The sequence below is a fragment of the Ahaetulla prasina genome, chromosome 8 (assembly GCF_028640845.1).
Source record: "Ahaetulla prasina isolate Xishuangbanna chromosome 8, ASM2864084v1, whole genome shotgun sequence".
In the NCBI taxonomy this organism is placed as follows: domain Eukaryota; kingdom Metazoa; phylum Chordata; class Lepidosauria; order Squamata; family Colubridae; genus Ahaetulla; species Ahaetulla prasina.
Genome location: NC_080546.1, coordinates 73,272,287 through 73,292,530, shown reverse-complemented (window position 1 = coordinate 73,292,530; position 20,244 = coordinate 73,272,287). Strand labels below are relative to the sequence as shown.

The 20,244-nt window shown below is 40.0% G+C and overlaps 1 pseudogene; it reads right to left on the bottom strand.

Moving 5' to 3' along the window:
- Window positions 1-11,201: 11,201 nt before the first annotated feature.
- On the bottom strand, window positions 11,202-13,902 carry LOC131202753 (uncharacterized protein K02A2.6-like; annotated as a pseudogene).
- Window positions 13,903-20,244: the final 6,342 nt, after the last annotated feature.

Genomic DNA, 20,244 nt, shown 5'->3' with positions numbered 1-20,244 from the left:
TAAATGTTGTACCTTGATGAACGTATCTTTTCTTTTATGTACACAGAGAGCATATGCACCAAGACAAATTCCTTATGTGTCCAATCACACTTGGCCAATAAAAATTCTATTCTATTCTATTCTATTCTATTCTATTCTATTCTATTCTATTCTATTCTATTCTTTTAACTGGAATTCCTACAGATATAATTTTTTTTTGTAGGGAAGAAAACTGAGTCCGGTGTTTCCATCCCTATTTATCCTTCAAGTTACAAAACTGCATCTCAGAAGCAACTTGCATGGTGTTCTGGGTGTGGCATTCCATTTTATGAGGAAGTAATGGAGGGCCATTAGTGTGTTGTGAGATGATAGAGGTCAAGAGAGATAAATTGCTGAGAAACAGTTGGCTGTAAGACAAAAAAAAAAAAAGCATATCAGGACAGATATTGGAATTGGAAGAAGACAAGCCAATGTCACTGTTGGCATGGAATTTAGTGCATCAAGTGCTTCTGCTCAAAAAGCCAAAGTGTTTTTTTTTAAAAAAGTAGAAATATGAAAAATCAAGTAGTTTTTTTTTTATTTTTCTTGGAATGGGTGAGATCAGCTTCTTTGTGCTGAAGTCCAGAGAGAGTTACTCTGAACATTCAATATAGTTTCTAGAAGATAGAAGTTAGAAAGGACCTTGGAGGTTTTCTAATCCAACCCGCTGCTGGAGCAGCAAACCCTATACCAGGGGTCTGCAAACTTGGCTCTTTTAAGACTTGTGGACTTTGACTCCCAGAGTTCCTCAGCCAGCTGGGTGAGTTGAAGTCCACAAGTCTTAAAAGAGCCAAGACCCCCCTGCCCTATACCATTTCAGACAAATGATTATCCATTCTCTTTTTGAAAGCCTCCAGTGATGCACCCACAACTTTGGAAGGCAAGCTGTTCCACTGGTTAATTATTATCACTGTTAGGAAATTTCTCCTTAGTTCTAGCTTTCTTTTCTCCTTGGTTAGTTTCCATCCATTGTTTTTTGTCTTGCCTTTTGGTGCTTTGACACCCCCCCTCCCGTCATCTTTGTGGTAGCCCCTCCAATACTGGAACACTGTTATCATGTCTCCCCCAGTACTTCTTTTCATTAGACTAGATATACCCAATTCCTGGAACTGTTTTGTATATTGTAGCCTCCAGCCCTCTAAACTTCTTAATTGGTCTTTTCTGCACTCTTTCCAGAGTCTCAACATCTTTTTTATATTGTGGTGACCAGAACTGGATGCAGTATTCCAAGTGTGGTCTTACTAAGGCTTTGTAAGAGGTACTAGAACTTCATGAGGTCTTGAGTCTATCTTTCTATTAATGCAGCCTAGGATTACATTGGCTTTTTTGGCTGCTGCCTCACACTGCTGGCTCATATTTAAGTAAGTGATTGTCCACTCTGACTCCAAGATCCCTCTCGCAGTTACTGCTGTGGAGCCAAGTTTACCTAGTTTGTACCTGTACATTTGGTTTTTCTTGCCTAAGTGTAAAACCTTACTTTTCTCTACATTGACCTTCATTTTGTTAAAGAGGCCTTAGTGTTCAAATTTATCAAGATCTTTTTGGATCTGTCAAGAACTTTTTTGTCTCGTCTGTTGTCATCTGCAATCTGTGTTTCAGAGAGTTTCCTTACCATTTCCATCACTTATTAATTGATCAAAGCACAGTGTGGATCTCTATATGGATCAAATGGCACTCAAAACATGCAAAAACATATTTTTGCTTATCTTGATTCAACATTAAAACATATTTATTTATTTATTTTGTCACACAGTATATATAAGCATAAGCATGAAATAATTATACAATATATAAGCATATATATGAGTATGTAATGACTATCTTAATTGGATATAACGAAAGGAAACAATAGGACAGGAACGGTAGGCACGATTGTGCTCTTATGCACGCCCCTTACAGACCTCTTAGAAATGGGGTGAGGTCAATGGTAGTTTTTGGTTGAAGCTTTGGGGATTTTGGGAAGAGACTACAGAGTCAGGTAGTGTATTCCAAGCATTAACAACTCTGTTACTGAAGTCATATTTTCTGCAATCAAGATTGGAGCAGTTAACATTAAGCTTAAATCTATTGTGTGCTTGTGTATTGTTGCAATTGAAGCTGAAGTAGTCTTCGACAGGAAGGACATTGCAATAGATGATTCTATGAGTTAAACTCAGGTCATGTCGAAGGCGGCGGAGTTCTAATTTTTCTAAACCTAGTATTTCAGGTCTGGTGGCATAAGATATTTTGTTGTATTCAGAGGAGTGGAGAACTCTTCTTGTAAAATATTTCTGGACACATTCAATTGTATTGATGTCTGAAATGTGGTATGGGTTCCAAACAGTATACATGGGACAGTAAGGCAAGTAACAGGGGCCGGGATAGCTCAGGCAGTAGAGAAGCCTGTTATTAGAACACAGAGCCTGCAATTACTGCAGGTTCGAGCCCGGCCCAAGGTTGACTCAGCCTTCCACCCTTTATAAGGTAGGTAAAATGAGGACCCAGATTGTTGGGGGGGCAATAAGTTGACTTTGTAAAAAAAATATACAAATAGAATGAGACTATTGCCTTATACATTGTAAGCCGCCCTGAGTCTTCGGAGAAGGGTGGGGTATAAATGTAAACAAAAAAAACAAAAATAACAAAAAAAAAAACATCCAAAGACCATCAGGTCTCCCCATCTGTTTTAAATCACATGTGCATATTTATTTGGTCTATTAAAAGTACCTATAACTCCTAAACTAAGGCAACATGGGATAAAAAAAAAGTGGAAAAAGGCCAGTTAAATTTCTGAACATAATTTAGTGTTCAGCACCCAGTAAATTAATGAAGCATAGACATTTGTTCGGCACTTGGAGCAGCATAGTACCTAACTCATTTATTTTTGACTTTTGTTTTTACTGAAGGTTGTGTAAGATTGAGCATGAGGATGAGGCAGGGGAAATCACATTCTAACCATCCATAACAATGCACAAGCTAATAGAGAAACACAGACGCACATATCAAACCATTAAATACCCCTATAATTCTTTCCCTCCCGCACAAGTTTAAACATAAAAACATGAATATTACAAAGTTTATTAAGTTGCTGAATTATCTATAATTGGCTGGATTCACATATCATTTTAAACCAAAAAACCTTGTTTACATGGATTCACAAACCATAAATCAAAGTGCAGCTAGTTACTTTACTGCTACTCCCTAGGCATTTTTGCACTACTGACATGTAACATCTGTTATATGATCTTGACAGCAGTTCAAGTGGCCACCGTCTAGAAGGCCAGGATAAGGGTTGCTTTAACAAAGTGCCACAAAGCATCATAATACTATAAGATGTTAAGTCTCCTTTTCGAATTGAAACCACGTAGTTTTAGACAGAAATAAGATTAATTTAGTAGATGAGAAACTGCATGTTTTCTCTGCTACATAATCACAATCTATGCATAACCAGATGAATTAAACACAGTTGACTGCTGCTAGAAAACTGCAAGTTAAAAAGTACAAGGAAACCCAAATGGCAAAATCAGGCATTTGACTTCAACTGAAATCACTCCCACCCCCTCCCCGCCAAGTTTTACAGACTATCTGAGCTTATTTTGCTGCAGTAACTGTCTTTAAAGAGAATATAATACGACTTGCTAATACTGGCCTTCTGAAACATGCTTTTACCAAGTTTTCTATCCAAAAATTCAAGCAATCCTTTTCATGATTAACAGGCAATCAGGAGCAGCTTGTTGAACTTCAGCCACCGTGCAGCAAGAGAAGGTGGCTGTTATGTTTGGAGTGAGAAATAGTTCATTCACACTAACAACAAAAATAATGCTACTAAAGTTCAGGGACAAGCTCTTACCTAAATAAGCGTTCACACAGTGATTGGCTTTCTATACAGTATAGCAATAAGCCATAAAACATGTTTTGTAAATCATAAATGTGGGTCCCCATGACACGTAATAATAAAGTTGTTTCTGTGCTATATTAAGATGCTGGTTATGATTAATTAATATTGTTATGTATTGTTTTAACCTTGTTTAGAATACAGAATAGTTTGCTACGTGGAGTCAGCTGTGACTGAAGTTGTCTACAAGCAAGCTTGCGTGTATGCACGGATGCATGCATACATAAATAAAATATGGCAGGCCAACGAGGAATCAGGAAGAAGGGCTGCACAATTGATGCCAACATCCTTTTAGGCCCACTCATAGACAGAGGGTAGCACTTTAATGTTACTGCCTGGTGGTATCCATAATGTAATTACTAGGTCAGCCAGTTATAGGCTGTAAAACTCTATAAAAGCCACTGAATGACGCTAAAGTTTTCTGTATCAAGATTTTTGCAGCCCAGATGTGGTCTATACTATAGTTAGTATAGTTATATAGTTAGCTATACTATATCAAGCAAAGCTGAGTTTGCACAATTTCAATGTACAATATGAACCCAGCCAGTGGGGTTGATTTATATTTCAATACAATTGAGCTAAATCAGAAGACTGATTTAGCTAAGTAGGGGCGTGCATAAGAGCACCAGCATGCCTACCGTCCCTGTCCTAATGTTCCCTTTAGTTGTATTCATTTTATATATTCAATTCATGCTTATACTTATGTGTCTTATTTAATATGTATTTGACAAAGTAATTTTTATTTATTTATTTGCATTTATATCCCGCCCTTCTCCGAAGACTCAGGGCGGCTTACATTATGTCAAGCAATAGTCTTTATCCATTTGTATATTGTATACAAAGTCAACTTATTGCCCCCAACAATCTGGGTCCTCATTTTACCTACCTTATAAAGGATGGAAGGCTGAGTCAACCTTGGGCCTGGTGGGACTTGAACCTGCAGTAATTGCAAGCAGCTGCTGTTAATAACAGACTGTCTTAACAGTCTGAGCCACTCAAGGACCCTTACTTACTTAATAAATAAATAAATAAATAAATAAATAAATAAATAAATAAATAAAATAAAATAAAATAAAATAAACCTTACATAGAATGCTAAGTAAACCAGCATTCTATGTAACTACAGCCATTCTAAATTAAATTAAATTATTAAATTAAATTCTTGGCTACCTGATTTCTCTCTTTCAAGTGATCACATAGCTTTTTTCTTTTTATTAGATTAAAACACCTTAGGAATGACATGATATGCACACACCCTCTAGAACATCTTTTTCTTGGAAACTCTGCAATCAGTGTCCTAATCCAACCTGAAAAGCATGATAAATAAAGTGTCCTGATTCTGTAACATGTTCATAAGTTAGTTTATCACCTAATCCTAAACTATTAGGTGACAGTTTTAGATGATAGTAAAAACAGTTTTATTCCTTTCTCTTCCAATTAGTTCTTTAGCAAACATGCAACAAGCAGACAGAGAGACACATTGCATTTCCTTCCCACAGCTTTATAGCTTCCATAATTCCTACCAACTAACCAGAAGGTTAAAACTCTTGCAGACATATAAAAATCGGGTCATTAATTTTAGCAGACTCTGGACCAAAATGCTTCAAGCAGAGATAAGGTTTACAGGAATAGGAAACCATCATCTTTTTCTGCTCCTGACTGAAATATAAAGTAACATTTTTTTGTCACTGTGAGGTATGCATGAAAAGCAGAGAAGTCTGAATGATTTATATTTTGTCTAAAAAAGAACATTAATGGGATCTGCTGGGATAATCGAAATATTTGTACATCTCTTGGATTTTTTTTTCTCTTGAGGTTAAAACTTGTTTTTTTTAATTCAAGTATAATTGTTGCTTGCTAAGGACCAGGAAATAATATCTATGGTTGTAGGACTGTATGTCTGTCAGTCTTAAGTATCAACTTGTATTGATTCTAAACCAAAAACCAACAAAAACACCAACAATTACCACCCACCCTCATCAAATACATTTTACATAAGAATCATTCTTTTAGGTTGATTGGAAGTGCCCTGATGGCTTTCACTGTTGAGCCCAGCCTCCTATAAAAAGTTGTCTGGGGAGAGGGGAAAGGAGCCATTTCAAGGTACCCCTGGCTCCTGTCTTTTTAGACCTACTGCTGAGTGTTTCTCCGGCTCAGTTTGAATTTTTTGTCCACCCTGAATGATACCATTGTTCGAAGAGAAACAAAAGTAAAGGCATCAGAGAATTATAAAACTTTGATCCTCTACTAAATCTCCACGTTCGAAAATTCGAGGGAGAATAATTCACTTCATCTAGCTATGTGGGTCACACATCACACATTTCCTAAACTCCAGCAAAATCTAACTTCCGCAAAGAATTTGTATAGTGGTTCAAAGTATTTCAGAGTATTTCCCAAGCAGTGTCATATAGTGATTCTTACAGACACAGACTTCAGAGGATCATTAGAACTGCAGAAAAAATAATTGCTACCAACCTGCCTTCCATTGAGGACCTGTATACTGCACGAATCAAGAAGAGGGCCGTGAAAATATCTACAGATCCCTCACATCCAGGACATAAACTGTTTCAACTCCTACCCTCAAAACGACGCTATAGAGCACTGCACACCAGAACAACTAGACACAAGGTCAGTTTTTCCCCGAAGGCCATCACTCTGCTGAACAAATAATTCCCTCAACACTGTCAAACTATTTACTAAATCTGCACTACTATTAATCTTCTCATCATTCCCATCTTCCATCTCCTTCCACTTATGACTGTATGACTTTGTTGCTTGTATCCTTTGATTTATATTATTATTGTTTCCTGATTGCTTATTTGTACCCTATGACTACCATTAAGTGTTGTACCTTAGAATTCTTGATGAACATATCTTTTCTTTTATGTACACTGGGAGCGTATGCACCAAGACAAATTCCTTGTATGTCCAATCACACTTGGCCAATAAACAATTCTATTCTATTCTATTCTATTCTATTCTATTCTATTCTATTCTATTCTATTCTATTCTATTCTATTCTATTCTATTCTCTTTACAACGTACAGATTTACAATGCAAAAAGCTCTCCCTTTTTATATTAACAGGAAATCAAAATGGAATAGGTGTGCCTACCTCAAGATTGCCTAATTTTGTCAGAAATGTAAGAAGTGCTGGCTGGAGTTCTTAGAATTGGTGTCCCATTTGGGGCAGCTGCTCTACTTAAAAGGAACGGAGGAATGAAAATCAGTGATAAAGCACATGCCATGCATTAAGATGGCATTGAGTATAGAGATATCCTAAGTCTGCTGAACTGGCTGTACTCTGAGAAAATTTATATCACAAGAACCAATTGCTTATAAAAACCATCATATTATTGGCAAGCATTTCCACAGCAGACTAAAAAAAACTTATTCCATCAGATGTGAAGTGCTAGTACCACTTTATCAGGGGTGAAATCCAGCAGGTTTTGACAGGTTCTGGAGAACCAGTAGCGGAAATTTTGAGTAGTTCGGAAAACCGTCAAATACCACCTCTGGTTGGCCCCAGAGTGGGGTGGGAATAAAGATTTTGCAATATCCCTCCCCCAGGAGTGGGGTGGGAATGGGGATTTTGCAGTATCCTTCCCCTGCTACTCCCACCAAGCCACACCCACCAAGCCACACCACACCCACCAAGCCATGCCCGCAGAACCAGTAACAAAAAAAATTTGAATTTCACCACTGCACTTTATAATGCCTTGGTAAGATACACATGGAATATTGCATCCAGTTTTGGTTATCATGATAAAAAAAAAAGATGTTGAGACTCTAGAAAGAAACAAAGATGATTAGGGGATTGGAGGCTAAAACATATGGAGTGTTCCAACGTGTAAGGGGCTGCCACAAATAAAGTAGGGGTCAATCTATTCTCCAAAGCATCTGAAGGATGGAGACTAATCAAGAAGAGAAGCAACCTAGAACTAAGGAGAAATTTCCTGACAGTTAGAAAAAATTAATCAGTGGAACATTTGCCTCCTGAAGTTGTGGTTGCTCCACCACTGGAGGTTTTTAAGGAGAGATTGGACAACCATTTGTTTGAAATGGTATAGGGTTTCCTGCTTGAGCCAGGGGCTGGATTAGAAGACCTCCAAGGTCCCTTCCAACTCTGTTATTCTATTATTTTACGTTTCTTGAAGGAGTCAAGTTATATTCTCTGTGGTATTAGTTGTTGATACTGCATTTTACCTAATAATAGTTATGGAGAAGTTTAAGCCTGTTATATGTACCTAATTAACAAAGGGTTGTTAATGAAAGACAAGGTATCAGCAATTTTATTTGGTATTAGATATTCTTCCCTTCTTTGAATGGATCTGAAAGTCATTGAAGCTTGGCTTTATAGAATTCTGCAAATAAAATCAGGCCTTTTCATTTCACTTTCTTAGTGTCAAAGAAAAATGCAATCCTGCTTCCCCCGCCCCTCCATATTTTCCTTTCTTCTTTATAGGCATTCTTGAAGTAAGCGTTTGTCCTGAATGTATATAGCAGAATATATTCTGATGTCTTAGCATTCAAGAGTGAAACTGTATCAGATTGTAGTGATAGTCTTTAGTCTGCCATATGGTATTGGATAAAGGTAAGGTTTCTCACAAGTCAGGCTCAACTTTTAGTGATTTCATGAACATTCATGTCATGCAATTTTCTTAACAAAGATACTCTTTCAGTATAGCCTACAGCAAAAGTGCTCCCCGATGAGCCTTAACTTTTCAATATCAGCCAACATCAAATAGACTCAGCCACATTGCCAAGCTTGGTACTGGATATATATGGGTCAAACAAAATGTCTTCTTGATGCTACTAACACCAGGAATTGTTTGTTTGGAAATTTCCCAGATTTGCTTTCATTCTCAGTTACTTCATTTTCCGGGATTATTGCCATGCTTTATAATAAATATATTGCAGAAATCTTGGAATAAATTATCTTAAAAGAAGTTATAATCATGTTTAAAAAAGAACAGAGAACCATATTTATATTAAGCAGTATGTATTTACAATTCATTACAAGAGTTAGGGTAAGAGTTGGACAAGGTAAAAACAATTCGTATTTGAATTTGTGCTGGCTTAGAGTTTGGGCAAGGCAGAAGTGGAAAGAATCTGGGATTTTGGGATTTAAAACATATTTGCAAATAAGCATTATGGGCTCTGTAAAATCACTCTTATGCCTTTGAATCTTTCCAGATGTCCTGTATAGGCAACCTAAAGCAATTACTGTAATGAAATATAAACTGAAGAAATGCTTATGTTCCCCTAAAATTTTTGCCAGTTTTGTCTTTTCTATTTATATATTTATTTATACCACAACATGACCAAAGAAGAATTTGTGGATTCTGAGTGGGAGGGAGTATGAGAATTACTTAGAGAGGCACAATTTTGGCATTGTGCTTTCATTTCCTGGTTTATAACCACTTGGAAGCCAATTAGTTGGTGTCTGTTTACCATGATAAGTCCCTTGCCTGAGTATTATGCATTTTCCAAGGGAAATATATTTTTCTTGTTAAAGGCAAGCAACATTTTAAAAAACAGGTACTTCATTAGATGTCTGGAAACATAATAAGGCAGGCACCTCTTGAGAGCTGTTTTCCATGGGATGTCTTAATGAAGTTGTTAGAAGCTATTCATGCTACAGAACTCATGTATACTTATTTTTAATGAATCAAGAGACTCAGCATTCCTATACCTCCAGCAGTACTTTTAACAATGTGGTACAAGATATCCTGTGTTCTAGCCAGGTGGATAACTATAACCTTTAAAAAAGAAAGAAAGAAAAAACCCTTTTCCATTCCCTTTTTTTTTTCTTACTTGATTTCCTGTTCCATGAACACTGAGTGTTCTTAATCCTGTCTGCCTTCCCTCCCACAACACTCTTTCTTTTCTCTATAGGCATCATTTTTGGCTTTTTGAACTTTCGGGTTCTGAGTGTCTGATAATTTCTCTAGGTTGTGCTGCTTTGACTACATATGGCTCTCTTCTAGGCTCATGGATCATGAACATGGCCAAAGTAAAATTCTACAGAACTTTGCAAGGTTAAGAAGAATTCAGGCAAAATGAAATTTGTTCAGTGAAAAGCAGCAAACAGGATTAGGAACTAGGAATTGATCTTAACTTCTTTGAGACTAAGAAAGTAAAATTAAAAGGCCTGATTTTATTTGCAGAATTCTATAGAACTAAGCATCAGTGACTGCCAGATCCATTCAAAGAAGGGAAGCATATCTAGTACAAAATAAAATTGCTGATCCCTTGTCTTTCATTAATATCCCTTTGTTAAGTACATATAATAGGCTTAAACTTCTCCATAACTATTAGGTAAAATGCAGTACCAACAACTAATACCACAGAGAATATACCTTTTGTTATGTTCGGGCAATGAAGAGGCAGGAGACCAGTGAGTGACAACAGCTCTTTAGTTTATTGTGACCCCAGCGAACACAACCGGCAAAAACCCCTCTTTAAATACTCTTTTGGTTGAGGCTTCAACCAATCAGCAACGTGCAATTTTCCCGCCCAAAATTCCCTCTCAAAGTTCAAAATACATTACACTCCTTCCCTCCCAGAACGCTTTGTACCTCTATTTACATAATATTTACATGCTATTTCTCTACGTAGTCACGCAGGTAAACAGGGCGTCTCCTAACTCTTTCTGACCTGCGCAGTTCATTCTCTGGGAGAGAGTCGAGCTGGTTGGAGGGACTGTTTGTTCCTCCCAGCTCCTCCTCTAGGCCGTCCGGCCCTGGATTATTGGCTGAGTCGTTCCTGTTGCCTTCAGGAGGAACCGGTTGGCGTCGCTGGACTTCATCGGAATCAGATAAGTCCTCCGCTCGCCTCGGGTTTGAGTCAGCTGCAGATTCAAACAATTGGTAGTCAGGGCCTGGTTGTTTGGTTTCTAGTTTGTTTGGTATACGTTTTCTTAACTGGTCTATGTGGCGTTTCCATACCCGGCCGTCCTCCATGTCTACTACGTATGATTTGGGTCCGGTTATGCCCAGAATTTCCCCCTTTAACCATGTTGGGCCCTCGCTATAGTTGTGTGCCCATACTGGGTCACCCACCTTCATTTCCCTGGTTTTTCCTTGAATACCCTTGTACCCGTCTTGGGTATAAGTTGGGTTTAGTCGGTCTAGCGGGCACCTGAGTTTCCTGCCCATTAAGAGTTCCGCTGGGCTGCGGCCAGTTGTTACACAAGGGGTCCTATGTTGGACTGCCAGAAAAGTGTCTATTTTCATTTGCCAGTCGCCTGGACTTATCCTAGATAGCGCTTCCTTGGTGCTCTGAACGAAACGTTCTGCAAGTCCGTTCGTCGCCGGGTGGAAAGGCGCCGAGAGGACATGTCTGATGCCCTCTCCCGCTAAATACCCCTCAAACTGGTTTGCTGTGAATTGTGGGCCGTTGTCAGAGACTAGGGTGTCGGGCAGGCCGTGTGTTACGAATAGATGTCTTAGGACTGTGATTACTGCTTCGGCCGTTGTGCTTTTCATGAGGATTATTTCTAACCATTTTGAGTAGGCATCTACTACAATTAAAAAGGTCTGCCCATGGAACGGCCCCGCAAAATCTATGTGAATCCTGGACCAAGGCCCCTGGGGTTTCTCCCACTCTCTAACTGGGGCTGTAGGGGGTAGCGACCTCGACTCTTGGCAGGATTGGCATTTCCCTACCCTGTTGCTGATGTCCTTATCCATTAAGGGCCACCATACATAACTCCTCGCTAAACTCTTCATCCGCACAATCCCTGGGTGGCCCACATGCAACAGTTCCAACACATTTTCGCGTAATTTTTCTGGGATAACTACCCTATCCCCCAATAACAGACACACCCCTTGAACAGACAGTTCTGATTGTTTTTTCACAAAGTCTTTGAAACGCTCGTCCGGTATGGCCAACCTTGCACCCAACCGATTACAGTCCGTATTGTAATGTCTCTATAAGATGCCCTAGCCACCTGCTTGGATGTGACTGGGCCAGAGTCCAAAGAGTCAATTAGTAAGACGGGTGTCCCCGGGGTGGGGTCTTCAATTGTCTCTGGTAAAGGGCATCTGCTCAGAGCGTCTGCATGCCCTAAGTCTTTTCCTGGGCGGTGGAGCAATTTGTAGGAGTATGCCACTAGGAAAATAGTCCATCGGGTCAGCCTGGGAGAAAGTGCCACGGGTGTTGGGCGGTCACCCGCTAAAAGCCCTAGAAGGGGTCTGTGGTCCGTGACTATCTCGAAATCTCGCCCGAACAAGTATTCGTGGAATTTCTTAACCCCGGAGACTATGGCCAACGCTTCCCTATCTAACTGGCTGTAGTTCCTTTCCGCAGAGGACATCGTCCGGGAATAATACGCTATAGGGGCTTCTGTTCCATTCGGTAACCTATGGCTGAGCACCGCCCCCACCCCATATGGTGAAGCATCGCAAACTAATACTAGTGGCAACGTGCCATTGTACTGGATGAGGAGGCTATCGCTGGACAAAAGGTTTTTTACCCCCTCAAATGCCCTAGCCTCTTCTCTGCCCCAGGACCACACAGCTTTCTTTGCTAGCAACTTATGTAGCGGTTCGGCTACTGTTGCTTTATTCTTCAAGAATACCGCATAGAAATTAACAAGCCCCAAGAATGCCTGTAATTCTGTTTTATTTTTGGGGGCTGGGGCCTTTCTAATGGCCCGTACCTTGCTCTCCGTGGGATGGATCCCTTCCCTGTCTATTCGGTATCCTAGGAATTCTACAGATTTCACCCCAATGTGGCATTTGTTGAGCTTAACTTTAAGACCTAAAAATGCCCAACACCTTCCTTAGTTTTACCCCGAGTTCCTCTAAGTTTTCAGCTGATACCAATACATCGTCGAAGTATGGTACCACTCCTGGCAGGCCCTGTAATAATCGCTCCATTAGGTTCTGGAAGAGCCCTGGGGCCACGCTAACTCCGAACTGGAGTCGCGTACATTTGAAAGCCCCGCGGTGCGTGACAATTGTCTGCGCCTCAGCTGTGCTGCTATCTACAGGTAGCTGCTGGTAGGCTTGGGCCAAATCGAGTTTGGCGAAGACCTGCCCTTGCCCTAAGGAGTGTAGCAAATGTTGCACCACTGGAACAGGGTATGCACTTTTCTGCAATGCTTTGTTAAGCGTTGCTTTGTAGTCAGCGCAAATCCGGACCGAACCGTCCGGTTTGACTGGGGTTACTATGGGTGTCTCCCATTTTGCATGATCGACGGGGACTAGTATTCCCTGGCTTACTAGCTTGTCCAATTCTCGGTCAATTTTAGGCTTTAGGGCGAATGGAACCCTCCTAGCCTTTAACCGGATGGGGGCGACTTGGGGGTCAAGGTTGAAAGAAATAGGGGTCCCCACGTACTTGCCCAGGCAATCCTTGAATACGTCCTCGAACTCCTTCAGTAGTTCATCTCTGAGGATGACGTCGCTCCTGTGGACCCCGGTCACTCCCATGCCCAAAGCTCGGAACCAGTCCAGCCCTAGCAAACTCGGTAGAGTTCCGTTTACTATGGTGATCGGCAGGGTCTTTGTGAATTGTCCATATTTGACTTGGACGGATGTGGCTCCTCGAACAGGGATCCGATTCCCCTGGTAGTCCTGCACTCTCAGCTTCTGGGTTTGTAGCTGACGTTTAGCGATCGCTGGCAAGTCTCTCACGATGGTGTCCCAGGACATAATTGTGATTGACGACCCAGTGTCTACTTCCATGGGGCACTGCACCCCTTCAATGTAGACTTGGGTAAATATTTTCTTCTCTAGTCGTGTCGATGCGTGGCCCACTCTCACAGTGGTCTGGTTTAACTTCGCGCCCTTTTTAAATGGACCAATCCCGGGCCGCTTCACTGCTCCCGCGCTCTGATTGGTCGGTTTGAATTTTTGGCGGGAAGGTTGGGGGGCTCGGCAGGCCCGAGCTATGTGTCCTTTTTTTTCACACCACCGACAAACTGCGTCCTTGAATCTGCAGTTTTGCCGTTGGTGTTGCCCCCCACAACTCACACATTCGTCCCGGTCACCTCTCTCCAGCCTCCCGGTGTGGAACACCTCTTCCTCTTCCTCACCTTCCGATTCGGCCTGGACTTCCTCACTGTGGACCGGTGTAGTCTTTGTCCCGGCACCCTGCACGTTTGGCTTTTGCAAGGTCTCCGCCGCCTTGGTGGACATCTCATGAGCTCTGGCTTCGTCCAGGGCTATCGCTAAAGTCAGGTTGCTTTTAGACAGCAGCCGCCTTTGTAGTCTGATGTCCCTGACCCCACAAATGAGTTGTTCGAGTAAGAAATCCTCCAAATCTCTGTACTCGCAGTGGTTTGCGGCTTTCCTCAATGCGGCCATGTACACACTTATTGATTCGCCTTCTCGCTGTACCCGTTGCCTCAATTCGAAACGTTGGACGAACTTTGAGGGTACCGGTGCGTAGTGCGCTCGAAGTGTTGTTTATAGTGTCTGCCACGGTACCGATTGTACCGGCGTTGGCTCTGAGAGTGACTCCGCCGTATCGAAGACCTCTGGACCGCAGTGGCTCAGGAAGTATGCTCGCTTCCGATTGTCCGAGACTCCCTGTGGTTCGTTTGCTTCGAGGAAACACTCGAAGCGAGCTATGTACGACCCCCATTTCTCCTTGGCTGGGTCGAATGGCGCTGGCGGCGTGTAGCTGGACATCGCTATTTTCCGCCTTCGAGAACTGGCTGGGTTTTCGAATTCCTGGTTCCTTCAGCTCTTTCTTTCAATCTCACTGCCTCAACATCCCACCCTCGTCGCCAATGTTATGTTCGGGCAATGAAGAGGCAGGAGACTAGTGAGTGACAACAGCTCTTTAGTTTATTGTGACCCCAGCGAACATAACCGGCAAAACCCCCTCTTTAAATACTCTTTTGGTTGAGGCTTCAACCAATCAGCAACGTGCAATTTTCCCGCCCAAAATTCCCTCTCAAAGTTCAAAATACATTACACCTTTTTTAAAAAAAGTTTTTTATTAATAATACAAATTAAAAACATTGGAAATGGTGTGACAGTTTAAACATTTTTGTCAAGTTTTACCTTGCAATTGATACAATTCCTTATCTCTATACATGTTTTACACTATTTATCACATTTCAAACATGTAGATTCTTTGATCTTTGAAGGTTACATCAATACCAAGTTCGTTCCTTTCTATCACAGAAAACTAACATAAAAACTTCTAAATGTTGGACTCGTCAATACTCATTTATTCCAGTATTCCTCCTCCTGTCCAGCCAATTAATAAAATTTGTTCCAGATTTCGTAATACTGTGTTTCATTCCTATCTTTAAGTTCCAGAGTCAACCTGTCCATTTCTGCAAGTTAATATTTTAGCTAATACTTCTTCTTCTACAGGGATCTCTTTATTTTTCCATTTTTATGCAAAAGCCAGTCTTGCTGCTGTTAGAATATGTAACATTAGATATATTGTACCCTTGTTGTAGTTGCCCTTTACGATACCCATTAAAAATAATTCTGGTTTTGATTCTATATTTTGCATTAATATCTCTTCTAAACGTTGTTTTATCTGGTGCCAAAATTTTGTAGCTTTTGGGCATTCCCACCACAGAGAATATAACTTGACTCCTTCATGAAACATAGAATAATAGAATAACAGAGTTGGAAGGGGGGATACAATTGTATTTTTTAGCTCCAGGAAAAAATAACCCCCTGAAGAAGGCCATTATTAATTCTATTTTATTTCAAAACACATAACACGAAACTGTAGCATTGGGTTATGAAAGACAACATAAATAAAGATTTTACATCATCACAACATTTCAGTAGTGGAACTGTTTAGGTAGGTAGTAAACTCCACTTGGCTGGATATGTTCAAGTAGAAATTAGGCAGCAAACTATGAGGAATGATTTCATTTGCATTGTTGTATGGATAAGGGGTTGCAGTTGATGGCCTAACTGATTCCTTTCAGTTTAATATTCTATGCACATTCATGACAGCTTAGAGTTTTTCTTAGGTTGCTTAAACTGGAGTATGCATGTGTATGTGTGTTTGTATGTATATATAAATAAAAATAATATTTATTTCTGGGAAGTGCATCCTTATTCAAGAAACTATTTCAGCATATTTTTCTGCCTTTGTAATACTTTGTAATTTTTGAATAGTACACTGTTAAATATATTGCAATAAGATCAATTAGAAAGTAAATATAGATAATTGTAAATAATTATATTTGGAATATTACAAATGGCAATACTAAAAATGGTTGTAGTATCCCATCAACTTATAGATGGGGTTACATCTGAATATCCAATCTATTAGATATTATCATATCATTATGATTCGGCACCCTAATAGAATGAATTGAATTAGGTAAAGGTAAAGGTTCCCCTCGCACGTATGTGCTAGTCGTTCCTGACTCTAGGGGACAGTGCTCATCTCCGTTTCTAAGCCTAAGAGCCAGCGCTGTCTGAAGATGTCTCCATGGTCATGTGGTCGGCATGACTAAATGCCAAAGGCTCACGGAACGTTGTTACCTTCCTACCAAAGGTGGTCCCTATTTTCCTACTTGGATTTTTTACGTGCTTTCGAATTGCTAGGTTGGCAGAAGCTGGGACAAGTAACGGGAGCTCATCCTGTTACGCAGCACTCGGATTCGAACTGCTGAACTGCCAACCTTTCGATCGACAAGCTCACCGTCTTAACCACTGAGCCACCACATCCCCCTTGAATTACGACTTGGCAAATGGTATTCTGTACATGCTTTCATTTCATCTTGACATCCTCTATTATTCTAATAAATAAACTATAATTCTCACATACCCACCTGTATATGTTCCCAGGGTAGCTGACAGAACATAGTCAGCTAAGTGGAGGTTCCTAAATATTTCAAAACTCATCATGTGCAGACAATGTTAGGATCCCAAAGGGCTCTGATTTAAGGTAAGAAATTTTTAAATTCCAGCAAGGGAGAAAAACAGAAGCTGTGGCCAGACAGCCACCAGAAACCTCACACCCAGTGTAGGGCTAGAGTCTATTTTTTTTTTTCAGTTTGAGGCCCTATTACACTGCTCAAATTACAGAAATGGAGGCCGGGGAAGGGCTTGCTTCTACAGCCTGTTTAGCTACTTCTTTTATAAAACAATTAGGAGGGTACTACTGGCTAGAATTTGGAGGAAGGGGCCTAGACATTTGAATGTCCTCCTTTCTCACTACCCCTTCCCAACATTTACATTTTCCAGATGGTATCTATTATGTTTGCTAAATAGATTGTTATGTATAACTTGTTTGGAGTGAGATTTGGGCCCCCAGGGAGGGCAGAACTATGAGATAGATTATCACTGAGACACTCTGTCCTTTAAAACATATTGAATACAGTAAAAAAAATCAGCCAGTGAAAGTGGGAACTGCTTATTAAAATGAGAAAACTGCCATTGGTTTTGTAGCTGTCAACAAATCACACTTTATTTCTATATGGCAGCATATGTTAACCCATGCAAATATGCATAAGTCTTCTGCATTTTTCGAAATAATGTAAAAGCCTGTGTGAAATTAGTGCTTTCACTCTGAAGCAGTAAATAATGTTAGTAACGTTTTCTTTAAGAAAGTCCTTTCGATGTTAAAATCACAAACACTTATATTTCATGAAAAAGAAATGGTATCTATACCTATATCTATATATCATGATTGCAGCATTGAACATATTTTTTTGCTAGCTTTGTGGATCAAAAGCAGTTGGCTGCAGTTATGACCCGTTGATAACCTGATGAAAAATGCTAGTTACACATTAACTAACAAGAATGATAACCACAATGCAGGCACGCAACACTCTGACCTGAACTGCGGAGACCCTATAATATTAGTGCAAAATTTCCCAACCTCTGCTATATTGACTCAGACTTATAGTTTGCTAAACTATAAGCATGTTTGTGCTCGCTTTGAGTTGGTAAGATGATTGGCTAATCTAACGTGAATATAATTTTGAAGCAAGAAGACCTTGTTTGCTCAGAAATAAATTAACCCTGATTAAGTGGGGCTAACACAAAAGATACCAACACCTGAATGATCCATATTAGTGATGAATGAGCCCTTGGACTGTGAATGGCCATCAACCCCACTTTGTGGTTTTCTGAATCCTTTTGGATCATGCTGCAAGAGTTCAGTAGCAAAACATGAAACTTTAACAATACAAATGTTGGGCTTTTGAAACTCTGAACCATTGAAAACAGAAATTCCTCTAAGAGCTTTCCCTTCAAAATAAACTTTAAAAACAAAACTCTATGATACCACAGTGCTTTATCATACCTTCTGCAACTCTCAGATGATGATGATAATGATGATGATAATTGCACAACATAGTCCATCTGTAACCATTGCCCACCACTATCTACTTGATATAAGAGACTAATGAAACTTGAGTTATCATAATAAAAAATGTCTTTAATATGTCAGCTGCTTGACTAATTTTCCCTCCTGGCATTATAAATGCACAGTTTGTTACACAGTATCCATAACTTTTTAAGGTAAAGGTAAAGGTTCCCCTCGCACATATGTGCTAGTCGTTGCCGACTCTAGGGGGCGGTGCTCATCTCCGTTTCAAAGTCGAAGAGCCAGCGCTGTCCGAAGACGTCTCCGTGGTCACGTGGCCGGCATGACTCAATGCCAAAGGCGCACAGAAAGCTGTTACCTTCCCACCAAAGGTGGTCCCTATTTTTTCTACTTGCATTTTTACGTGCTTTCGAAACTGCTAGGTTGGCAGAAGCTGGGACAAGTAACGGGAGCTCACCCCGTTACACGGCAGCACTAGGGATTCGAACCGCTGAGCTGCCGACCTTTCGATCGACAAGCTCATAACTTTTTAGGATTGCATTAACATAAATTAAAGTGACCTATGAGGCTGCACTTCAGTAGCTAATAAATTTGTATGTCTAATTGTCCCCTGTGTAAATAAGGAATAAAAATGTGGTATTAGAACATGTTGCCAACCTGGCCATTTTCGGAGTGTCTAATTTTGTGGTCTGGGAAAAAGGAATACAGTCTTCAGTCTGCTCCACAGGAATGCTTTGAATGGGCAGTGGGTTGTTGAAAGTGGGGGGTGTTAAAACTTGACAGTCAGTTGTTCTCGGAATCTGGCCACCCAAGCACTAAACAAGTTTGTATACATATATAAATAAAGAACGACTGGTTGACCAAGACCGCATTGTTGATTGTTGGCTTTAAAAATATTGGAGAGGCCTGCCTCAGTGGCATAACATATGCTTTGCTTAAGGAAGATCCCAGAAGAAGTTCAAGAAATCCTGCAGTTCCTGAAACTCTGGAGAGCTGCTTCAAGTCAATGTCAACAAGTCTGGGAGAGATGAATAAAAAAGACAGGCTAAAAGGAAACAGCTTCTTATGTTGCTAATGACTGAGATATTAGCATATCTTCCTTTTCTAAATCAATAATAAATGGTAATAAATCATTTGCATCAGCTAAAAAGACCTTCCAAGTGTTTCATTTTTTATCTCATTTCTTCAGATTTCTTAGCTGGAAGAGAATGAACTAGTTCATCTTTATCTGAATTTCGATGTATGCTTTTACAATGAGTGCCAATTAATTAACTATAAATTGGGTTATTGTATACAGTATGTGAGCATTTTATTTGTATCCAACGAGACAATTTTTGCATCAAGTTATGGAATGCAGATAGTCCTCGACTTACAACACTTCATTTAGTGACCGTTGAAAGTTAAACAATGGCACTGAAAAAAGGGACTTATGACTGTTTTTCACAGTTACAACCTTTGAAGCATTCCCCATGGTCATGTGATCAAAATTCAGATGCTTGGCAACTGGTTCATATTTATGACCATTGCAGTCTCCCAAGGTCATGTGATCACCTTTTTCCAACCTTCCGGAAAGCAAAGTTAATGCGGAAGCCAGATTCACTTAACGACCGGCTCACTAACTTATCAACTGCAATGATTCACTTAACAACTGAGTCAAGAAAGGTCGTAAAACAGAGCAAAACTAACTTAGCACATGTCTTACTTAACAACAGAAATCTTGGGCTCAATTGTGTTCGTAAGTGGAGGACTACCTATACTACAATCTAATTAAAAGTTTTTCTAATTTGCATTTTCATGCTTATAATATTAGCCATCTTTGCAGAAACAATTATAACTGAATTTATCCCCATATACAAAGAACTACAATTGCAACCTTTGATAATGCTTGTTAATGACAGGGGAGACCAAAAACTGGTGCTGGTAAAATAGATGTGTATCAGTCTGCTAAACAAATAATTCCCTCAACACTGTCAAACTATTTACTGAATCTGCACTACTATTAATCGTTTCATAGTTCCCATCACCAATCTCTTTCCACTTATGACTGCATGACTATAACTTGTTGCTGGCAATCCTTATGAT